The sequence below is a fragment of the Mus musculus genome, chromosome 14 (assembly GCF_000001635.26).
Source record: "Mus musculus strain C57BL/6J chromosome 14, GRCm38.p6 C57BL/6J".
Classification (NCBI taxonomy): domain Eukaryota; kingdom Metazoa; phylum Chordata; class Mammalia; order Rodentia; family Muridae; genus Mus; species Mus musculus.
The window spans coordinates 63342730-63358134 of NC_000080.6; the positions used below are offsets into that span (position 1 = coordinate 63342730).

At 49.8% G+C, this 15405-nt stretch overlaps 1 non-coding gene across 8 annotated transcripts in view; it reads left to right on the forward strand.

The window, feature by feature from the left end:
- The window catches only part of Gm4151, a 49585-nt gene that overhangs the window by 33811 nt on the left and 369 nt on the right, over positions 1-15405 (forward strand). For 2 of the 8 annotated variants that reach the window (XR_001781286.2, XR_003951247.1), the window contains exons 2-3: positions 1213-1298; positions 2011-2919. This is a non-coding gene — a transcript (predicted gene 4151). Of the gene's footprint in view, positions 1-1212; positions 2934-6843; positions 7554-15405 lie in introns of those variants that run through there. The other 6 variants (XR_874694.1, XR_874695.2, XR_001781283.2 and 3 more) reach the window with 5 other exon arrangements.

The following is a 15405-nucleotide window of genomic DNA, read 5'->3' on the forward strand; positions in this document are numbered from 1 at the left end:
TTTGTCATTATTATTGGATAATCTCCTGTCCCCTTCATCGATGGCAAGCCTCACAGGCAAGGACTGTCATTCCTGTTTCCACCACATTCCCACATCTCTGAGACGTGGCGAGCACACAGACGGGTGGTACGTGTGAGGTTTGTTGAGGTGAAAGCAGAGACGTGTCACACAAACGCCCAGGCTTCAGGGGAGTGTGGAACGCTCCCTGCGAAGGATCAGGATTTGGATCCCAACAGGGAGGCCCCAAGACTGAGAAAGCAGTACCGTGATACATACAGCCTCTTGCAATAGTGGTGGGGCTCAGAGACATTGGAGCCCATTGAGAATGGAACGGAACACCGAGGCTTCCAAAGAGAACCAATCTGCCGTATTCATAGGTGAAGAGGGGACCCATACTCATGAGGACTGCCTCATTCCCGGGCTCCACTCAGCGCCCAGCCCAGCCTGGCTCTGCAGGAAGCCACGTGGGTCAGGGAGGCCAGTCTCCCTACAGGGTGAGGACAGTCAGAACCCATGGTGGTTAGGCCCTGCATAGAGGGGCAGCCTGGGGCTGTCAGTCAGCAAGAGCAACTGACATCCAGGAGTGTCTCCTGTGGAGGCAGAACCATCTTAGACAGAAAGAAGTCCACTGTCTAAGACCAGAACTTCTGAGGCCAGCGTCCCAGTTGGGTGATGCCCAAACCCGAGGAGGCTGAGATTCCCACACAGGAAGAAGTGGCTTCCAGAGAAGGGGAGGAATTGAAAAGACCCAGTGAGGGAAGCCAGGCTTCTAACAAACCCAGACTCCACAGCAGTTCCCCCCAGGGAATGAAGGACAGGTTAGACACTGGCTGGAAAGAGTGAGAGGTCCCTGGATCTGAGCAAGCCCATGAGTCCACGGACCTCCCATGGCATTTGGCAGCAGCATGGACCAACATCAGCGGCACGTTGAGGCCATTTTGAGGCCTTTCCCTTCCTTCCCGTCGTCCTCATCCCCTGGCTGCTCCCCGCTGGCTCCGGGGTCTGTCTTTATCTTGTCCCCTGTTTCCACTGCTATCAGTCATTATCTAGGTGATGCCGCCGGACTGGCAGAGCAGGAAGCCAGCCCGAGTCCTCTCGCCACTCCCCACCCTCTTCCTCCTCTAGAGACAAAAGCCAAAGCAGCCGCATTAACAGATGCGCGCATTTTCCTTGACTCTTTGACTCTCATTTCCCACTCTCATTTTTCCGCAGGCTCCAGCTTTCCACAGCCAGGCTGTCCTTAGGAGCCACCACGTCCCCGGAGGCACGAAGGCCCACGACCGTCACTTCCTCCCCAAGTGAGTCTACAGAGGACCTAACACAGCCCTCCAAAGCCAAAGCAGCCTTCTCCTTATCCACAGTGGAATCAGCTGGGCCAGAAAACAGCTCCGCACATCCGGCTGTTGGAGCCTGTCTGGGCTGGACACAGCTCTGGTCTTCCTCATGAACGGTCTCCCCATGGCTCTTCCTCTCCCTGGCCTGGCTGGGGCTCTAGTGACAGTTGCAGGAGGGATGTTTTGGTCAAAGGGCACTAAGCATCGTTTATTATCCCAGGATTCCCCTGGGCATTTACTGTGCCTGTCTTCCATTGCTACCAGACTCAGAGATGAGGGAAACAGACTCAAACAGCACGCGGTGTGGGGAGAACAGGGAGGAAGTCTGGATGAATCACGGTGCCCTAAAGCCTGGTTGAAGAGGCCCAGAGCAACAAGAGGGTAAAACCTAAGTGCCTTGAGCAGGCACCGGGTGAGACTCGGGAGCTGCCAAGGAGAGCTCATGGCTCTTAATGCTTTCTCTGTGCCAGACATAATGCCAAGGGCTTGGCATGCTAGTCCTTAAGCAAACCTACGTGGCAGGTGTGATTGCTGTCCCCAGATTGCACAGAGTCTGAGGCTTAGAGGAGTTAAGCCACGCTGATAAATAAGACTCTGGGACTCAGAGCTAGGGTCTGAGTTCCAGGGCCCGAGCAGCTGAGATGCCAACTCACGCCTTTCCCTCCCTTTGATTCAGGGCCTGGTCTCTTGTGCCTGGTGAGTGACAGCAAGACATTTAGTCATCCGGGGTCTCCGTTTTCCTTTTTCTGTAAAAGGGGCTGAGCGTCCCTCAGGTTTATGGAGAGTTTTGAAGGAACAAGGCAGATACGTTGCTCAGCGATGTCTGACCTGGAGCACACACTCCAGCCAAGTCACCCATGATGGTCTTCGTAATCGCCATGACCGGGCGCTCTGTCAGAGGCCACTCTCCGAATGGTGCATCCTCTGCAACTTTCCCCTCTCTGGCTCTGCTGCGTCTCCCCAGGGCTCCAACAACCCTGTCACTGAAATCAGGTGGAGACCGAGTCCCATTTTACTAAAACCATGAGAATATGGTGAACAACATGCTGATGGTTTTAACTGCCTTAAAGGATACAGCTCAGGGGCACTGAGAGCAGCCCTTATGGTCGTCATTGTCACCAAGACTTCCTTGTCTTCCCAGACCCCAACTTTGTCCCTTTTACACCAAGCACTGTCTCACCAGCCACCAGATGCTGGCAACCTCTGTTGTCTGTCTCTACCTGTCTGACCCACCTTGGCACCTCATGTCAGTGGATCATACATCCATTGATCTTTCTGTGATTGGTTTGTTTTCTGGAACATGGTGTGCACAAGTGTTAATGAAATGGCACACATCAGCATGTACTCCATTTTTGAGACTATATAATATTTCTTTTGTGGGTTTCAGTTATTCATAGAGAAACACTAGCCATCTCCATCCTTTTGATATAGTGAAAATGAATGCTATGTATTGACATGAATGTACATGTGCTGTATCTGTTGGATTCTTTTGATTCATACATATATAGCCACGATGTACCACAATGCCCAAACTGTGTAATTGCTGGATAAAATGGCAATTCTGTTTAATGTATATATATATATATGCATATGTGTGCATAAGTGTGTCTGTGTGTATTTGTATGTGTTTGTAATGTATGTATGTGCACATGTGTGGTGGTCATGTGGTGGTCACGAGTTGATATTGGGTGTCTTCCTCTACTTTATTTATTTTTGAGACGAAGTCTCACTATCCCCCTGCCTGGCGTGGAACTCACTACATAGACCAAGCTAGCTTTGAATTCACTGAAGTCCATCTGCTTCTGGTTCCTAATGCTTGGTTTGTGTGCCACTATGTCTGGCTCCATCCTTTTTCTCTAAGGTTTATTGTATTGTTGCTATATGCATGTGTGTGTCTGAGTCTGTGTATGTGTAAGTGAGTGTAGGTGCTTTCTGAGGTCAGAAAGAACACTCCATCCCTTGGAGTCACAGGCAGTTTTGGGCAGCCCAGTGTGGGTCCTGGGAATTGAACTCCGGTCCTGTGGAAAAGTGGTAAGTGCTTTCAGCTGCTGAGCCATCTCTCCAGCCCTTCTTCCTTATGCTTTTGAAACAGTTGCTCGCTGAAATTGGTGCTCTCTGCCTGCCTAGACTGTCTGGCTAACTAGCCTTACATCCTCCTGTCTCTAGCCCATGGCCCCAGCCAGCTCTGGTGCAACAGGCATGCATAGTGCACAGTACCTGGATTGTTTTTAGGGTGCTGGGAAATCCAACCGCAGGCCCTTATGCTAGCACAGCAAGCACTAGATCTACCGGAATACCTCCCAGGCAATGTTAATTTTTCAAAGATTCTATTCACAATTTTTTTTTTCATGGCTGCTGCACTAATTTACAAACATAGCCACAGGGCACAGGGGCTCCAGCACTTGGTATTTTCTGTTTCTTTTTCTCCTAACAATAGCTATCTCAATGACTGTGTGTGGGATCAGTTTTGGTTTAACCTTTTCACGAGTGAGAATCTCCTTATTTCAGGAGACATTTTGTTCTTCACGGAGGAATCTGTCCAGCTGTTGGGAAGTTCTTTCTATCCTGAGTCAAAACCACATCACACCTGTCACTGACCTGCCTGGCTTTGTCATGGGGATCACCCTCAAGACTCTTCCCTCGTCTTTGGTCTACAGAGGCACACAGACCTCTTTATGCCTGTTAGCTCCTGACCTGTCCTAAACATGGGGAATGGCAGACCAATGCTGTCTCCCCCAGACACACCCTGTGTCTCCCGTGGGCACAGGCACCAACATGGCTGGAGGACACATCCCTCTCCCAAGGAGTGTGAGTTATTGGAGGCAGACTCTGGCTCCTTGAGGAGTTAAATCATCCCTTGACTGAGAGGAGAGCCCTTTGGCCCATGGGCGAGCATTTTTCATCCCGGCACCCCCGGGACCAGGCTCTGTGTCATGGAGAGTGCAGCTCCCATTCTTTCCCCTCAGAAAGTCATAAATCATGCTTATTAGCACTTCAGCTCTTTACACAGACATGAGCAGCTGGCCAGTACTAGGTCTCCTAAGTGCTTCTTGAGGGCAGGAAGCGATGCCTCGAGGGCCCCGGGGGACCTGTTCTTCATCCCCCAGATGCCATAATTCTATTTGGGTTCCCCTGGGCACCAGCCAAGACTCCCATTGCTAGTTCACGTAAGACAGAGGATGGCAGGGCTGGTGTTCCCAGGGCAGGAATGGCCAATGAAGAGGGCTCAGGGCTCCCAAGGGTTGTCCCACCGTGTCTGTTTATGGTGACTGCTTCCTTTGGCGCTTCTTGGACAAGTGTTGTAGACTACAGCCGTGAGGTCATGTGGTTCTGCCCTGCTCCTCTGTCACCTTCATCTTCATCCTCCTCCTTCATCCGTAAAATGAAGGGATTCTCTGATGGTCATCAAGGCTCTACCCAGCTCCATCTCTGCTGACTTGGCAGCTAAGTTCTCCAAGTGAATGGCCCACAATTACAATTCCAGGTGGCACTAACTCTCATGGCCATTTTAACTGGAACAGGGAGACCAATATCGGCCATACTAGAGTATCTGAGGAGAACTGGAGAGTGAGGGATAGCCAGTCTGAGGAACTAGCCTGGAGTGTTTTTAATCAGAGAGGCACAACCCACACACAGACAGGTAAAAGCCTTTGCTGGACCCCGTGACAGTGTGCAGTGCCTATGTGGTACCCAAGAAAATACTCTTTGGTTTAATGAGGGATAGCGCTTGATATTGTATAGAAATTTCTGTAGGGAACCTGAAGCCAGGGCTGGCTACCTCTGGTACCTTTCACACCCATGTGTGATGGGGGTGGTTTATGGGTGTTTATCGTGTTTACATCGAACCCATGGTAGAAGATTAGTTTTCCACACTGTGGTTGACTGGTCCTCAAATGGCAGTGGTGAGCTTCCTAATTTAGCAAGGGATGACATTGCACAAATCCACCCCAACCACTAGGTCAGTAAGGGCTGTCAGTGAGCTTGGGCATGTGAGCTAATGGGGAGAAAGTTCTGGATTAGGAACCAGAGTGCTTGAGTGCTCCCTCCTTTCCCCAGCTATGCCTCAGGCTAGCTGAGTCACCTAACAGCCTGTGACACATGCAGTCTGTCCCCACTCAGCCACCCCACCCTGAAGTCATGTGACACTCCACTGCATCACGTGTCTGGCCAATCACCAAACTCAACCCTGAGAGATAAGGATGGGTCCAAGGGGCTAGTGGGATATTCTCCCATTGGGAGCCCCTTCATGGCTGATGCACAGGCTGTTGGAATGGAATGAGAAGTTCTCACCGGGATTGTTAAGTGACCAAAGTCTGTAGTCGTCACAAATTCCTCCTCTACAGGAAGAAGCTTGCTGGGGCCAGGGTACAACGAGCTAACACTCAAAGGGCAAAAGAACAAAAGGAGAAAGCCATGCAAGGACTTTTTTGCATCTTAGGAACTGGCACTGCCTGAGGTCCCAAACACTCACTGTGACTCACTCTGGTGGCTTTGAGTCTTGATCATTAAGAAAGCTGTGACCCAGACCACCACTTTGTGGAGAGGGTCCCATGAAAATGAAGATAACAATATAGGTGAGAGCTTCCAGATTCTTCTTTTATCCATAAGGAGGGAAAGATCGTGATCCAGCTCACTTCCAAAGCTTCCCGTGAGACCTGAAAGCCAGGCTTTCTTCCCTTTGAAACCTCAGTGTTGTCTGATGGGAGCAAGAAAGGAAGTTAGCCATCACTGAGTGCTTGTGGCCAAGTTCCTCTTGGCCACAAGCTGCAGGCAGGCTTTCTGGTTTAGCAGTCTCCATTGTTCCTTGAAGGAGGTGTCACCTTTCTGTTTTGCAGGTGAGGAAACTGAGGCATGGGCAGGTCTCCTAACTGACTCAAGGTCACAAAGTCAGTCAAGCAAGGGTTAGACTAGATGGGGTTAGACTAGATCTGACTCATGATGGTACCCTGGAAGTGGACTTAAATGGTCTCACCAGCATCTTCTCTCTGTCTGCCTGTCTGTCTGTCTGTCTGTCTGTCTCTGTCTCTGTCTCTCTATGTCTGTCTGTCTTCCTCTCTCTCTGTCTCTTTCTATGTCTTCTCTCTCTCTGTCTCTGTGTTGTATGTGGGTGTAAGAATGCTAGTATGAATGCACACACATGCATACGTGTGTGTACATGTGAAGGCAAGAGGTCATTGCCAGGTATCTTCCTCAGTTGCTCTCCTCTTCATTTTATTTATCTTATGTGTACGAATGTTTTGCCTGCATGCACATATATAGACCATGTGCATATCTGGTGCCTGAGGAGGCAAGAAGAGGGCAGAGGGTTTCTTGAAATGGTAGTTACAAATAGTGCTGAGTTGTCATGTGCATGCTTGGAACTGAACCTGTATCCTCTGCAAGAACAACAAATGCTCTTAACCATTGAGCCATCTCTCAGTCCCTCCTTCTTGTTTCTTGAGACTTGGCTAGAACGTCTGGCCAGTGGGCTCTGGGGATCAATCACCTGTCTCTTCCTTTTTGCCCCCAGCCCTGAGATCCCAGGCACATGTGGATGGATACACCTGGCTTTTACACAGGTGCTGGGGATCTGAGCTCTGGTCTTCATGCTTGTGATGTACTTTACCTACTGAGCCATCTCAGTATCATCTTCGTGCTGGCAAGGAGTGGGCTCACCAAAGATATATTCTTTGAAGGTTGTATCATCACCAACGCCTCTAAGGTAGGGTGGCCTCTACTCTGTGTAAATGCTATTCTTTTTTTTTTTTTCTCTGTGAAGCAGCCTTTTGTCCATTGGCCTTTAGCATTCATTTCTCTGTGCTCTCTGACTGGGGGTGCAACATGACCCATTATGTCATGCTTCAGCTACCATGACTGATCCAACATGGTGGAGTGTACCCTCAAACTGTGAGCCGGAGTAAGCCCTTCCAACCTCTGGTTGCCATTTTCACTATTCCACTATAGCAACGCAGAAAGTACCTAGCCCACCTTCCACCTATATCCCCAGCTCCACCTCAGCCTCAGCCTGCCCTTGTCCTCACGGCCTCTTGATGGACCTGTGTTTATGGAAGGGAGACAACTTGGGAAGGATGAGAGGACACAGGTGTCCTTAGCTACTCTGCACACACCCCATGAGCGTAAGTCTGTGACATCTTTCTTTGTTGTCCCTGGGATGAAGAGAGGTTGCTTGGTCCAGTGGCAACACCAATGCCCAATCTCATCTTCTGCAAAATAAGAGCAAAAATAAATAAATAAATAAATAAATAAACAAACCTCAAGGTGACTTGTCATTATGAATGTGGAGAAGAAACTGCCATGACTTGAGGGCTGTGTCCCCTGAATCTCTTGTTGACATCTAGCCCCACAGTGAAGCATCAGGAGGGTGGACACTTAGCCTGATGCCATAAGCACAGAGACTTTGGGAGCTCTGTGATTAGATGAGGTCACCAGAGTGGAGTCCTGGCCGTTCTATATAAAGGACAGAGAGCTGAAGCAAGACACACACTGACTCCTCTCCCGTCTCTTCTTACTGGGTAACTCACCCAATATATGCTGCAAGCAAGAAGGCCATCACTAGACTTAACTTCTTGACCTTGGGCATCTAGAACTATGAGCTAAAATACAATCCCATTTTTTTTTTAATAAAGTGGCTTAGTTTACAGAATTCTCTTGTTAGCCACAGAGAATGGACTCGTACCAACCCCAAATTCCTGATTTAAAAAACGCAGTCCTTTCTGTATTTCAGGCTGGCCTCAAACTGGCTGTGCAACAGCAAAGGACCTTGAGTTTGTGCTCCTAATTCCTCTACCTCCCCGGTGCTGGGGTGACAGGTGTGCACTGCCTCTCCTGCTTTATGTAGTCGTGAGGACTGAAGCTAAAGCTCGGTGTATGCTAGACAAGTGCTCTACCAACCGAGCTATAGCCCTGGCCCTCAGCCCCCAAATTTCTATAAGCGAATAGTTGCATAAACCATAGACCGTTCTTACCTTAGATGCCCTATGTATAAGCCCACACTCTCTCTTAAATTTGTACATACCAAACACAAATACAGTGAAAGAGGCCTTTGCAGATGGGGGAAGTAAAGTGGTCAAAGGTTATTTTCACTTCATCTGTTTCTTTGAATCTCTCTCTCTCTCTCTCTCTCTCTTCTCTGCGTGTGTGTGTGTGTGTCCAATGACTTAACCACCCATTTTAAGTTAGACAAGATACAGGACTAGGGAGACTGCTCAGTGTGTAAGAGCACTTGCTGTGAAGATCAGAAGGCCTGAGGTCAACCCACACCCAGGTAAAAGCTGAGCCTGGTCCTGAGTGCCTGTAACCTCAGCATCAGGGAGCAGAGACAGGTCAATTCCAGGAGAGCACTGGCCAGATAGGGACTGAATCAGCAAGCTTCAGGTTCAATGAGAGACCTGTATCTCAAAAACTAAGGTATCAAGCAATAGATGAAGATACTTGACATCCCCTTTCACACACACACACACACACACACACACACACACACACACACACACACCCCACCTCCACCACTACCACCACCACCACCACCACCACCACCACCACCACCAAGAAGATGAGAAGATATGAACTGAGCTGTGATGATATTACGGCTGTGGTCTTATCCCAGGGATGGGCAGGGAGCCAGGCAGGATTTGTTTTCTTCTATCTGATGCTCTAGGCATATGTGTATGTGTATGTGTATGTGTATGTGTATGTGCATGTGTATATGTATATATGTATGTGTATATATGTATATATGTGTGTATGTGTCTATGTGTGTGCATATGTGTATGTATATATACATATGTGTGTATGTATATGTATGTATACACACAATATATGTGTATATGTGTATGTATGTATACATGTACACACACATATTGCTTCTGCTGCTTTGGTGCATCTTCATGCTGATGAAAAAAGAATCCTAGAGCCCAGTGTTCAAAATCAAATCCTAGAACCCAGTGTTCCAAACATGAAGTGCAGTTCTATTGAAGTGAGGCAGGCAGACAGATCCTCCATAGCAGCCCTTGCAGGGCACCTGCAGCGTGGATCCCTCATCCTGTTCTCCCTTCTCCTGCAGGCCACTCAGTGGCAGCATCTAATCCCAGGGGTTTGGGGATGGACACTGGAGCAGAGGCCAAGTCCTCAAAGGGAACAAATGAATGTCATAGAACATGAAAGTCCTGACCCATTCCCTGACCTGTGCCCCGAGGAGGGGGGGGGGGCAGACTCTCATCTCTCCAAGGGACAGAAGTCCACATGGATGCCTGAGTCTAGAGAAAGGCCCTGAGTAAGGACATAGGGATGCCACAGCCACATGGAGGTGAACCTTAGTAAATAAGTTCTCTCACGGGTCTCTGATCCATGCGCTGCCTGATGGCATCTTTGATTCACTGTCTCTCCTTACACTCACAAGATGAGCAACCATGCCTCCTGACTGAGTCAAAGTTACTATGAAAGCTTGTGTCCCCCCAGCCTTCTCACGTCTCTCTTTTTATTCGTCCACTTTGTCTTGAGACAGTAAGGCAGTGTCTGACTCTGTAGCCCAGGCTGGCTTTAATGACCCTCTGGTCTTAGCTCCCAGGTGCTGGGACTACAAGGCTGGCACTTGTGTTTTGCTCCCTCTCTCCTTCCCTCCCTCCTTCCCTCCTTCCCTCCCTCCCTCCCTCCCTCCCTCCTCTCATTCTCTTTTCTTCCTCCCTCCTTCCCTCCTTCTCTCTCCCCCCCTTCCTTCTCTCCACTCTCCCTCCCTTCCTCCCCTCTACTTTCCCTCTCTCCTTCTCCCTCCCTACTTCCTTTCAGCTGCCTGGAACTCACGAGGCCCCTGTCTCAGCCATTTCACTGCTGAAATACCCAGGATGTTTCCATACCCAATTCCTGGGCTGGTTTTCTGTTGCTGCCACAGCAAAGAGTCACAGCCCTGGTTACTCAAACAATAGACATTTATTCTCTCACAGTTTTGCAGACCGGATGCTTGTGATCAAGGCTATGGCTAGCTCTGTGCCGCCAAGGCCTTGCTACTTTGGGTACAGATGCCATCCTCCCCCACGTCCTCGCGCAGTGTCCCTCTGTGAGTGCCTGTGCCCTGGTCTCTTTGTATAAGGACATCAGCCACACTGGATGAAGGCCCAGCCTAATAATGTCAGTTTACCTTAAATAATCCTTTGAAGATCCCCCATCCAAATCCAGTGATGTGCAGGACTCTGCCCTGAGTTTGGAGGACCCAGCCCAGCCCCTAGCAAAACCATACTGATCATGGAGCTCTGGACAGGCTAGGGGCTAGAGAGTGGTTCACTGTGGCAACACGTGGGTACAACATGTGGTAGAGGCCAGCTGGGGTCACAGAGCACTGCCAGTGTACAGGAGAGGGACTCCTGCTTGGGAAGTGTTTTTAGGCCCCAAGCTGAGGGAACTACTCAAGAAATATGTTTATTATTACAAAGCTACTGAGACTCACTTCTTGTCTGTGCCTCTGTCTTCTGGCCTTGACTGCCTCCCCCCACCCCTCCACCCCTGCCATTGCTGAGCTCACGGTCTCTGTCTCCAGCTCCCGTCTCTTGCCCGCCATCTCTATGGCCCGGCCCAGCCCACACAGCATGCAACATCTTCAAGGTCATGGACTGCTAGGCAAGGGAGGCCCAGGATGGAATGAGGCTAAGCTCATGCCCTTGAGCTGCCTTCTCAAGGATGCTGTGATGTCTCAGACAGCAGCTGCAGCTGGCCTGGGGGAGCCAGAAAGTTCTAGTTTATTGTGTGTAGAAGGGTTTGGTGCTGAGAAACAGCCTATTCTAGGAAAAGGCCTGAGAGCCCTGTCTCCCTGGTGCTTAGCCATCTAAGGCCCCAGGAAGGCACAAGAACACTCATGAGGCCAAGGTAGTTGGGAGTATTTTGCAGACACCTGTTTTGTGACACCCCCTGCACAGTGCTAATACCCCTGGGACATCACCCACTCCATCTGCACAGTAAGGATGGGAAGTACTTGACGGCCACACCTTCATTATGTAGGAAAACCACCCAAGGCTTAGAATGCACCATTGACTGCAGGTAGCTAAGCTGGGTTAGGGAGCACTGATATCTAGCCTCTGAGCCTAACAGATCCTGTGAATGCCTGGAAAAGGGAGCTGAGGCCTAGAGGGGAGAGGAAGCCCAAGGTTATGCAGCCAGGCAGGCTTGCTTCTTCTGACCTCAGACACAGGCACGTTTTCCTCTGCCCCCTGGGATTAGCAGGCCAAGTGAAGGTAAGGTCACTTATTGTGCTAGTGGTTCACTGTTCCACAGGGTGGTGTCCAGGGTTGGTACGCACTTGGCTTGGGAACGGCACCACCAGTCTCTGGCCTGAAGTACACAGCAGCTGTGCTAGGAGCACTACTGGGACTCTAAGCTGGGAGGAGCTGGCCGCTCATGCCATCCGTTGGTGACCCATTAGAAAAGGAGGCTAATTTCATGGACAGGGAACAGGCTGTTCCAAGGATTCAGGTGGTCCCAAGTCAGTGGTCTAGAGTGGATGCCAACTGGACAAGCTATGACTCGGTGCAGGTTGGTTGCTCTCAGCTCCTCATCTCTCTACCTGGGAGATGAAAATGATAATGGATGCTTGGTGAGACTGCTCAGATAATGAGCAGAGGGTGTCAGTCATCCAGCCTTGTACCTGGAACATGGTGGATGCTCTAAACAACTGTTCCTGTTGTTGTAGCCTGCAGGCATGATGGGTGCAGGACATGGCCAAGGCAGGAGCTGCACAGCTCTAAGAGAGCTGGTGCCTCTGGCTCTGAACAAGCCCTTGGGCTGGTACCCTTGCCTCGTGTGCACCTGTCATCCCTACATGTTCCCTCAGGGACAAAGGCAGTGAGCGTGTAGGCAAGTGGTACCATTTGCTAAGCCTCCTCTCCTTGTTTTCAACCTGGAACTAGTATAGATATCTTTTCCCTAGAGTCTCAAAGTTCATGTGAGGCCACAGGTACGAGGGATGGACACATGGACACATGGACACAGAGCATGCTTCACATGTGTACTAATTTCTGCCTCCATCAATCACAACACTAGCGTCACTACCGCAGGCCATGTCTGAGTGTGGTGCAGCACCCAGACCTGAAGAGCAGGGAGTGCAGTGGTTGGCCATTGTTGAGCATCCATCCATGCTTTAAGCAGGCAAGGAGTGTACAATCTGCTGATTGTGCTGGGTTTCTGAGAGCCCACTGTCTAAACTGTGTCCCTGCCCTGTGCAGGGAGGGCCACCACCATCTCCGTGCATGGCTAACTGATGGATCCCTGAGCTCTTCTTAGCCCCATCATTCCAGGACCCATAACTGGGCCTGCACTGAACTGTGTATTTCCGTGGGAAGTGGGTGCTTGCCTGGCTCACAGTGGTGCCCAGGAGGTCAGCCTAGGAAGCTATGTTAGTAGTTGGTCAACTAGAAGTCTACTGCAGTAGCTCAGACCCAAGAAGCTGGGGACCTGTGAGCCCCAAGTTCTATCAGAAAGAGAAGCATTCAGCATGAAGCTGTGTGTTAGAGAGGAACTTTCACACCTGTTGAACCTACCTGGAGGCCACATACAAAACTCAGCACAGGAAACCAAAGGAGGCCGTGTGTGTGTGTGTGTGTGTGTGTGTGTGTGTGTGTGTGTGTGTAGTGGTCTGTTCTGTTTGCTTTCAGTTGTTGTTGATTTGAGACACAGTTTCAAGTAGCCCAGGCTTACCTTGAACTCAGGATGTAGCCAAGGATGACTTTGAACTCGCAACCTTCCTGCCTCAGTGCTGGGATTACAGGCTTGTACCCCAATGACAGCCTTGGATCTACTGTTGAGGACCCACCTGGCTTAGTTTTAAGGAAATTTCTGTTTGCTTCTTTCAACTTAAGCACATGCCTAGAAGAGGGAAGAATTTCCTTCCTCCTAGTTATTCAGCCATTCACGGGGCCAACGGTGTGCCTGGCATGTAGCAGACAGTTATGAAAATACCAATGAACTCAATGAAGTAATTATAGCCTCACAGAGGGCAGGGCACATAAACGGGGGAGTAATCGGACTGGGTTTTGAAGGATCGGCAGGAGTCCATTGGGGGCATGATAAAAGCAAAGGGCTGTGTTTAGACTTCCATTTAGATCTTAAATGAACGTCTTGTTGATGATAGTGGAGACCTTTAAATCGGCTAAATGCAGAGGTGGAAGTTCTGCTTCCTAGGGAAGTTAGGACAGATGCCTTGAGGTGGGGGTACCAGGCACGAGATTGACGAACACGAGTCACAGACCATCCACATCTCTTATTTCTACCTGCTGGCCTCCGCTCTAGACAGTCCTCCCCTGAGATGGGCCTCTTCCTGCAGAAGGGTCTCCCTGATGGACGAATTCCCACTGGAGATGGCCTACCTGAGAGATGGGCTTGCATGTGACTGTCTCCTGCCTCTTTCCTGGGCAGGCATGGGGGATGGTCATCCTTGCTGTGATTATACCACCTTTTGTTAGAACTCTAAAGCCCAAGGCCAGAGCTTAAAATAAGCTCCAAGGATTTCTACCGTAAAAACAAAACAAAACAAAACAAACAAACAAAAAAACCCAGTTTTTTTGGGCTATGGAGATGGCTTAGGCTGTAAAGTGCTCATCATGCAGGTATGAAGACCTGAGTTTGAATCCACAACCTATTTTTTTTAAAGCCAGGTGCAATGAGGCAGACAGGCATATCCCTGGTCCACTCTACCAAATCAGTGATCCGGTAAGCTGTGGATTTAGCGACATATCCTGTTTCAAAAAGTAAGATGGAAGATGACTGAGGAAGACATCAACCTCTGACCCCAAACTAATGGTCTCTCTCTCTCTCTCTCTCTCTCTCTCTCTCTCTCTCTCTCTCACACACACACACACACACACACACACACACACATACACACACACACACACAGTCTAAAAGATTTTGAGCCAGTGGTCTTATTTTTCTCCCCATCTCCTCTGCCTCTTCCTTGTTCTCCATTGTAGAGCAAGGCTCCCAGAACACTAGTGGTCTGGTGGGGAGGTAGAGGAACAGCCATGCGTCACGTCATCACCAACTTTGGAAGGTTCGCAGGCCTGGAGGAGGGAAGGTGTTCCCAGCCCATTTCCCTGGAAGGGAAGGTCTAAATGCAGAGTGGAGGGGGAGAAGGCAGAGGAGGCAAGATAAGCTTCAGTCATTTGTCATTTTAATTGGCTCAAATGCTCTGAGGAGAGCTGGGCCCTATCCTGGCTCTGTTCTGGATAGAGTCCAGGCTCAGACTGTCTCGGGCTGTGATGCCCACGAAGGGCACTGAGGAGGATAGGGTCAGGGCTAGGATGGGAGGCACATGAGTGGTCAGAGGCAGGCTGGCTGCCCCGGCATCTCAGTAATTTAAGGCAGCAATGTAGCAACTGAAATAGACATGTTGTAAAGAATTCCTGGCATCTGAAGGGCCTTCCTAGTTCTCCTAACTCTTTCTGCAGCTAAGGAAGACCCTGCCAACCAGCCAGGCTGAGCAAACTCTGGGTACAGCAGGGATAGATGGTGGCTAAAACTTAGATCCCTCTTCTAGACAATGATCAGGGACAGAAAGTGACTCCAGACAGGGACAGTTCTTACATTTACCCATTGTGTGTATGTGACCTTGTGTCCCTGGGAATAAAGACAGGACAGGCTCTCCTTCCCAAACTACAGGTGAGAGTATCACAGCCCCAGGAAGGATGTTTAATGCTGTCAAGGACCATGACCTGGCAGCTGACACATGCCAATCTGCGCTCTATGGTAGTAGCTGGCCCCACAGAACTGGTAGCCACAAAGAGGACTTCCAGATTAGGTAGGGGCTGTGATAACCAATGTTGACTCTGTATGTGACTTCTAGGGACAATGGGGTCTATGCAAGTCCCCACTCAGAAGCTGTTGAATGAAAGAAAGGATATTACAAACATAACGGTATAGGATGGGGCCCCTTAGCAGGTTTGATCCAGAGAGTGAGCTATGAGGACAGGGGAGGGTGATCCCAGTGGGGACTGAAGTGTTTTAGACAGCGAAAAAGTAGGAAAAGCTAGGCTTCAGTAGGCACTTGTGACAAGGTTCCTTAATGGGCCTCTTGACACTTAAAGCAAAGCAAGGC